The following is an 8,991-nucleotide window of genomic DNA, read 5'->3' on the forward strand; positions in this document are numbered from 1 at the left end:
TTGCCTCAAGTTGATCTCCTTTTTAATGCACAAACTCTTTAAATGCACTAGAAAGTGCTTTTTTTGTTGTTTGTTTTTCATACAGTTGCATGAAATTAGGAAACCAGTGGTCCAACAGCATTTTTACGAGTGCCTTAGCAGGACTCATCTGTGAGTCCTAATTATGTTGAATAGGCTGGGGAAATATAAAATCGTGTCTAACGTAGTTGCGTGCTGTGTGGAAACACCTGTGGGCTTGTCAGGATTCCAGCATGGTGCGTTGTTAGAAGTTATTCAGTTCCGTGTGTGAATAGCCTCATTACAAACTCAGTGCAAATCCTAGTCAGAGTCTGTGCTGTCACGTCACTTTAAGCTGCTGATTTTTTTCTAGGTTAATCTTCAGTTGGAGCTCTTCCTTCATCTGGCTTGTAATATGGCCACATGCACTCCCGTGCTGATAGAAGGAGTTTGCAGTAATGCGTGGTTTGCGTACAAGGGGAAGTTGAGGCTGTACTAATAAGTTTAAATTTATCTTGAAGTAACAGCCTCATAGATCTGTCTGCTTCAAGTCTTCACTTTCATGTCTGCTTTCTGCATTTTCTGTCTTGAATGAAGATTAAAACTCATTGAATGTTCCTCTTGGTAAGATCTCCATTCTTAATCTGCTTATTACTTTGAGATGCACAATCCAAATCCAAGAATTTTATTTTCACTGAAACTTTAAAATTCTCTAAGAACTGGAAAATTCTTCTAGTTTGAGTAGTGAGGAACAAATTATTCTTCTATGGTAAAGCTCAGTCATTGTGCAGCGCAGATTAAATAATGAAGTGTCCATGATAGGCCTGGGTCAGCAAGCTAGAAGTGTAAACGGTACAGAGAACACCAACTGTCATCTGTACAGTCTTGAAAAGCAGAAAGTTTAACTTTGTCAATAGCAGTCTAGTGGCAATGTGGCTCATAGATGAGAAAACGATGATGATATACAATGTCTAGAAAGGACACAGGTTGCATGTAATTAATTCCTTAAAGCAGATAGATCATATGTGTAAGGACATGACTAAATAAGGTTCCTCATCCTAGACTAATCACAAAATGGTACCTGGTCTGGCACGTGTTAGCCATGAAAGGGTATTACACAATAAAGAGATGAGAAACATTCACGCAGAGCTTTTGAAGTTATGGGGCTTATGTGTGAACTCAGCGTGTAACTTTAGCAATGATTAGCGCTTAAGTCTGCGCTTGATGCTTGCATGAAGTAATCACTAAAGAAATGCATGGAGACAATAACAGCCAAACAATATCTGTATTGTTCAGCTCTCAATGCTGAATTATTTGGACTTGAGTGGGCCCTCTTTGCTGATTGATCCCACATTATGCTTGTGATGGTCTGCCTAAGAAATCCACCTATAATTTAAGTGCTGAGTTGAGCTTTGGGATTTGGGAATTGTGAAGAAGTCTGTTCCCTGAAAGAGATGGGTTGAGAAACAAACTCTGGAGAGGGCAACAACTGAGGAGCTGCTGTCAGACCCTATTAGCAGGTTGGATTGCCTGCAAGTGTAATAGGGGTCGCTGAGGGAGGCGACTCGAAAGGTGAATTGATGCCTTCCAGTCCTCTGTTCCAAGTAATCCACATCATTGTGCTACTTCCTGTTTAGCAATCCTATAAGGAGTACTTTTCTACAGAAGTTGGGGAAGTTGAGCTTTGAACAGTACAGTTTCTAAAATGAGCCCTTTGTCTTCCAAGAGTAAAGTCACTGTCCTCAAACCAGTGTGAGGGATGCTTTTATTTTGTCTCTCATGTACACACGCACACATGCACAAGCACCAGCTGATGAAGAAATAATCTGGTTTTTGTACTCATTGCATATTCAATAGCTGTGTATTCCACTTCTTTATGGGAAAATTCTGTCAGTAGTGGGTTTGTCTGTCATTCTCTTTAGAACAGCTTTATGCGACAGTTCAAGAGTGAGGGTTATGCTCCAGAATTTAAGGAAAGCCTGTCTAGGAATCGGAAGTGGAGGGTACTTGATGCTACTGTAGAATATTTTGGAACTCTTCTGAGGGGGATGTTGCCCCTAAGCCCCCTTTACAGGATAAATAGATAGATAGGTTCTACCACATTTGAGAAAATTACTGTTCTGAAGAAACTGCTCCAATTGCCACTGTGATCTTTTGTTCTTGGATCATGCTTTGGAGCTTTCAGTGTTAAGCCTGACAAATATGATTGTGGTGATCCAAGACATTCCAATCTCCCAGATGCTCCTTGTTATCTGTCCCCCTGGAGAACACCATTTTGTATCGGGAACATATGCCGATACCTTTTTCATCAATTTAAGCGAGCACATCAAACTGGCGATAGTAGTACGTAAAAGACAAGAGCATCACCAAAAAAACTCTTGTTCAAATTCGGTTGGTTAATTTTAAGTGCATGCACACTGAGAGATATTTGATGCTTGTTGATAAAAGTGGGTAGTTAAAAAAATTTGCTTTTAGAGATCCAATGAGGTGCATAATCTAAGGCTACGTTTTTTGGATTAGCTGTTTGAGCCGTGGCTTGAGCTGCTTTAAGTGGACCACCACTGATGCAGGAGCCATGTAGCTGTGTCAGCTCAGTGTTCAATCTCTGTTAATATACTTTGCCTTTTTTGAACACAGCCTGTTCATATATCAGCCTGGTATGATTTCAACATGTGACTCTTATAAAAAAGGTTTAAAAATTAACATATCTGTTTCACAAATCATGCAATCTTCAGTAACCACTGGCTTTTCCCAGGATGACATTGTATGAAAATCAGGTGATTGTAATACACAAAACCACATTAATTCCCTTCCTGATCTTCTTCCTCCTTGCTAATTATTTCTGTTGGTAGTGTGCTGCCCTAGAAAAAAAGTCTGAAACTGTTTCCTGTTTGGTTTCTAAAATGTTGACAGGCCTCAGTGCTTTGTATCATGAATTCCAGGCACAAAGAAATTCTCTTAATAGTTATCATGATTAATGGATAAAGTTAATTAAGTATTAATGGTTGTTAGTTTGATATCCCTGTGAGTCATGAATGTACTATCCCCATTTTGTACGTGGGAAACCAAAACAAGACTAGCTCAACTGAGGGACCTAGGAGCATCAAGAATTAGGTGCTCCAGTATCTAATTTCAGTCTCTTCCTGGAATCCAGAATTTGGGTTTAGTTGTGTCGGTTTCCCCTCCAGCAGGTGGTGCCCTGGGGCAGGATCCAATGCATCCAGAAGGCTGTTGAGTGCTGCCCAAGTGAGTGACTACAAAATGTTTTACCCAAGCGTGCCATTCCTCTCCACCCTCCCTTCTGAAGCTTTGTACGGCACGGTGTCAGGCTTGTGGGGCTGGAAAGAGGGAGCAAGAGGAAATGTGACTTTGTAACATAGGGATTTGAGAGGAGGAGATAAGGTTCTCCTCCCTATTCCCAGTAGTTACTACTAAATATTATGTTGATTTTTCTTTTTTTCCCTGCCGTCTCCCTGTTCAATATGAAACACCAAGGCAGTCTCAGGAACATAAAGCTGATGCAACTGTGTCCCTACAGGGGCCATAGGGCCCTTCTCTTGTCTTCCCACCAACTTTCCCTGTGGCTCTGGTGTGCTCTGCTGTGCAGTAACACAACCTCAAGAATGAACACACGTGCACCCAATCTTGGTGGGGGGCGTACGTGCTTTACACAAAAGGGACATTAGTGTAGGTTTCTGCCTTCATGAGGTTATCGTCCAAGATTGGTCTTGCTTCTGCCATGGCTGGTTTAAACAAGGTGGGCATCGCAGCCACTTTTTGTGAGTAAATGCATGGGTGTGCACTGTAAACTCCCACTCATCCAGAGATTTTGGCACTGGGATGTCGAGTCCAGTGCCCAGACTTGGGGACGTAAGGGCTAAGCTCCTCCAGCTGGGTCACTTTAGGCTCAAACAGGAACAGAATTATGTCTCAGCCAAATACTTGGATCACAGTTTTGGAGCATGACAGTGCCTTGGCTCGTGCTTTGTGAGCATAAACCCTCTCCTGGCTCAAACTTCAAATGACTCACTTTAGGTGATAGATCTCTTTTTAAGCTGAGATATGTACTGAGGTCTCGTAAGATCTAGTCCAGTGACCTCTTTGCTAGAACACCTTTCCTACAGTAAAATTCAAAGTCTTGTTTTAGAGAACAGAAGGAAAAATATTTTTTTTTTCCCCCAGGTAACTTCTGGTCTTAGTTATCTTACATGATGGCTAGAGAGGTGCTCTGTGCACAGCAGGATGTCATCTCATAAAGACAACCTAAAGGAAGATATTGGGGCCCTCAGCACCCGTTCACTTCTGAGCACAGTGAAAACCGAGAGCCTCCTGTCTTACAAGTTTGAAGACTTTTGCTATCATTACTTACAGGTATACTAGATGTAGAAAAGAAAATCTGTGGAAATGTAATAATTAAACTGTCTGTATCCCTTTAAAAGTTGGGAAAACAACTCTAGAGGACTTGTTTGAAGTGATGCTACAGATGCATCTTTAACTGGCCAGTTAGTGGTAGGCATCCATGACATGCGTCAGCTGTGGTGCCCTATAAAGCAGTTATAAAGTCTGTGAATACCGGGTGTTACGTATAATTACATCCCAGACAAAAGGAACAACCTGAGAAATGCATCTGCCTGCTGATGTTATGAAACCAGAGCTGAAACTCACAACAGAGACAGTAATTAGTATGGGTATTGTTCCAGGTAATTTTAGATAGCGTTCCCACCGCCCAGTGAAATGTGATGATATCACCCTTGACCTGAAGGAGAACACCATGTGCCATACATAATGCTTTTCAAAATGATGCTCCATTTGGTCACATCTCTATTAAGTGGAATGAAAAAAAAATTTCACCCTGGTAGATCACTTGGCATTAGGGGAAAAAAAAATCAAACGTGAAAATCTGCGAGTAGGAAAGAACTGGTGGTATTGGACCATGGTGTGCTTTAGATCTCCGGTACACTCCTTTTGAGCTTATGTAAAACAGTGGAAAATGCATTCTGTCAGGTAGCATTTTATGTCCGCTCTGTACTCCCTTTAGCTCAGTGTAACTAATGGTGTCAGCAGAAGACCATGGGGAAGCCATGTCTGCAGTCGCTGACTGCAGCTTATTGCCAGGATGCCCCTGTGAACACCAGGAAGCTTTCCTGCTTCTTAAGCTTAAGAAAATGTAGATATCAAATGATAAGTGGACTTCTCCTCTTTCCTTGACCTTCCATCCCCTCCCTCGCAATCACACACTGTGCTGACCAAAATCCAGCAGTAGGGGAATAGGTACTGGCAATCTTTATGTTTAAAACTTAGACAACAGCAAAATGGTCTTAAAATTATAGTGTGGGATTTTTTTTATTTATAACCTTTGTGTCCTTTTTCTTTAATATTAATTTAATAATTATGTTGTATTTCCATGGCTTTCATGTATTTTCCCTACTATCAGCCATGAGAGCTAGAAACTTGCTGCCCTTTTAGAGTCTCGCAATATCATAGGAATCCAAAACCCTGTGCTTCTAAACAAAATGCCAAGAATAATAAAGAAAAATATAAAAAGAGGTACAGTGGTGTTATGAGAGAAGGTAACGTTTTTCAGGGACATCACTCCAGCGCGTTTCTGGATATCTGTTTATGAAGTTCCCACCATTTAGAAAGAGCTGCTTTAGTCATATACAGAAAGATGCCTTCTAACTCATCCCCTCTTCAGCCTATCAAAAGTAGCATCATATCACAGCTGTGTACACATCCCTTCTGTCGGGTCGTGGGCTATCAGAGGTAACTGACACTTGACATAATTTTTCCAAAGTAAATCTAGCATAGAAATCAAAAATGGTGCTGTAGTAGTGTCAGATGCAGCCCACTCATGAAGTGATTCACCTGAATTCAGTGCTCTGGGTTTACAGTCCCACAGAGATCTTTGAGCAGAAGACCATGTTTTCTAACGTCCTGCAGGTCCTTTTAGGTGGTGGTGCCTTGGGCAAGGCCTCTGGCTCAGAGCCCTGCCCGGTTCAATGTATGTCAGCATGACCTTGTTTCCGTAGATGCTGCCTGCTTTCAGCGCTCACTCTAAAAGGCAGCTGGTAAATTTTGTGAGGATAAAGAGTTTTTTAGCAAGAAAAAGTTCCATTTGTAATGCTGCTGAAAAAATATCCTCTTCTTTGGCCTTATACTGGAAATTATGTGAATACAAGGAATCTGCCCCAGGGACTTAAGAGCAGCAGCACAGATAATAATTTTACTTATAACATCCACCATTCAACGAGTAAATAAAGAGCAATGCAATGGAGAGCAGACATTAAGAATTCATGTGACAGTACTGTGAAACGTAGAAAATCTGTGATTACGTGAGTAATAAATGAGAGAGAAAATATACAGCAAAGACAGACAGTATGTAAATTGAAAACTTTATCTTAAGGACCATCAGCAAATGTCCAACACATTAGAAAAGAAATCTCACTGAAGGTCAGAGGCTACTTTTCAAAAAACTGTCCCAAATCATCAGCACGTTCATCAGCATGAACATAGGTTCAGTGGCAAAGGAACACTGGCTTGTTATCACTAACATGATACTGTTTTTATAAAAGCTGACTGGATGTTAATACTAAATTATTTTCATCTACTTAAGAGAACACATCTCTTTCTAATAGAGATTATCTTGTTCTATAGAAGGCAGATGAATATGTCTACTGGGTTTGTTGCCATTGAGCTGTGCACTCTGACCTTTTCCCAGCTCATTTCCTCTGGCTGTCCTCCTCTCCAGCATTTCTTTGGTCACTATTTCCTTTTGAAAGGATTAAAGCCACACTGTACATGTGATGTCTTTATTTTCTACCTGTTCTTTCCAAAGAAACCACATAGATTCTTACCTTGCATTATTTCAAATGTTACTTTTTACTATTTAAAATGTTAAACCCCAGGAAAAGAATGATTAAGTGATAGTCTAGTCTGAGACACCACCATAAGATATCAGGTTTGAAAATGAAGGATGAACGCCTAGCCTTTGTAATCTTTGGGAAGATGTTTTATTATTTCCATGTTTCACCCAAATAAATTAATTTTTTTACTTAAGACTCACCTTAACTCATATACCAACTCTCTTGTAACAACAGGGCTAAGTTCTCCAGTGAAGCTTCCCCCCTTCATACTATTTCAGGATCTAAGTCCGTGTAGTTTATTGGTTTTTAATGTAACAAGGCCTGCTTGATAATCTCCTGTGCTTTACAGACTAACAACCATCACCTGGTTTTGAACCCAGTAATTAATATTTGGCCAAAACAGTCTTTCCTACCCATCGTGTCTCAAGCCCAAAAGAGAGCAATGGGAATAGATGGATCTGTGGTATATGAAACAATGAAGAGAGAGCTATTGGAAGAAAATCTTGCTTTCCTAGCCTCCACGTGTGCTGGGCAGAGTCTGGGGAAGCGAAAAAATGTGGGGAAGGGAAGCCTTGGAGGCCATTGGCCTCCCAGACCACCTTTCAGTCTCCAAGCAACTCAGATGTTTTGCATACTTGAAAAGCGTCTCAGCCGCATGGTACAAATCTTTCCGAGACCCTCTGCGTGCCCCCACTGGCTTCAGGTGCTGAGAGACTAGTTCCCTTCCTCCTCGTTTCAGCTGTAGCATCCCGTCTCCTCAAACCTGGAAGTCGAACCCTGCCTCTGCTCCCAAAGTGTTCAGGTCACCCTCCTGCGTTAGACTCGCTGTAAGCAATAAAGCAGCGAGATGCTTTTCTTTAATTGTCCTTTTTGGAATTCGTATGAAAGTATGGTACTTGGTTAAAAGCTTGCCAATCTGGAATCATTGAGGAAAAAAGACAAAAACCCTTCCAGAAATGTGTCCAGACTGATCTGAGATGCAAAGCAAGGAGAGCACTAGGCAGGGATCTGATTTTTGCCTGGCCTCTGCCACTGATTCACTCCAATGCTTTCTGCAAGTCATTTATTGGGCATCAATGTGCTCACTGATTGAGGAAAACCAGTATTTATTTCCTTTCACAGAGTTGTCCTGAGTCTTACTAACCATTGATTATGCAAATCTTTGGATGAAAGGAATTGTAAGAGTTCTAAGCTCTTAATGTATATTACTTAGTGTATTTTAAAACAAATGTCATCGCACTAGGTAGGAATTAACATTCCAAAGCCCGTAGGGTGGGTACCTTTTTGTACCCATATATATAAAAGTCATGAAGTGACCTGCCTCAGAGGAAGGCCGACTGAAGACAGGTGAGTCTGAATTCACTCACATTTATTTAGAGCCAGGAGCCGTGATTTTGTTTTGATTTAGCATTTTGTCTACACTGTTTCTACCTAAGGCCTGTGATGATGTTTGTGATGGGAGGGGAAAAAAAAAAAGGCTGGTAACTCAAAACTTCATAATCTAGTAATTTTCTGCGTGTGGAAACAGCTACAGCCTGTAGCTTTCGATGGGGCCCCCTATGGATTTGTCATTGAATTCATAGATATTGGGTCAGCTCTATGGATCTGGGCTTGTGAATACTCCGTGTTAATGTTAGAGCTCACACTGAGCTACTGCATGTACCCAGCTCCGTCACCGGGTGTTTGCTGGCCTGAATAAGCTCACTTGGGAAAAGGGAGTCTTTCCAATGACACCAGTGGACTCCTTGTGTTTGTGCATCCATACAGCCTGGTTTGCAGTAGAAATACAGGTTAGAGAAAAGGTCACGCTTTATTAAAATCAATAAGGCATTTTCCAGTGTTAATAGCATTGCGTTATGATTGCCTACAAGACTCAGGGTGTGTTTTGTGTTTGAAACCCTCTTGGGGAAAAAAACCCCACCGTATTGGTAAGCTATAAAAACTGCTCATTTTAAATGCATTCACCAGCAAGGCAAGTACAGTCAATGTTTTTTCCAGTTGATAGCTACTATCTGATGACATTTGAGGATTTTATTGATAAGCACAAGAGACGCATTTATTACTAAAGTGTTTATCTGCCATTATCACACACAGGAATTAATGCAGAAGTATTATTTCACCAGCAAAATCT

Source organism: Chroicocephalus ridibundus, chromosome 1, assembly GCF_963924245.1.
Source record: "Chroicocephalus ridibundus chromosome 1, bChrRid1.1, whole genome shotgun sequence".
NCBI lineage: Eukaryota > Metazoa > Chordata > Aves > Charadriiformes > Laridae > Chroicocephalus > Chroicocephalus ridibundus.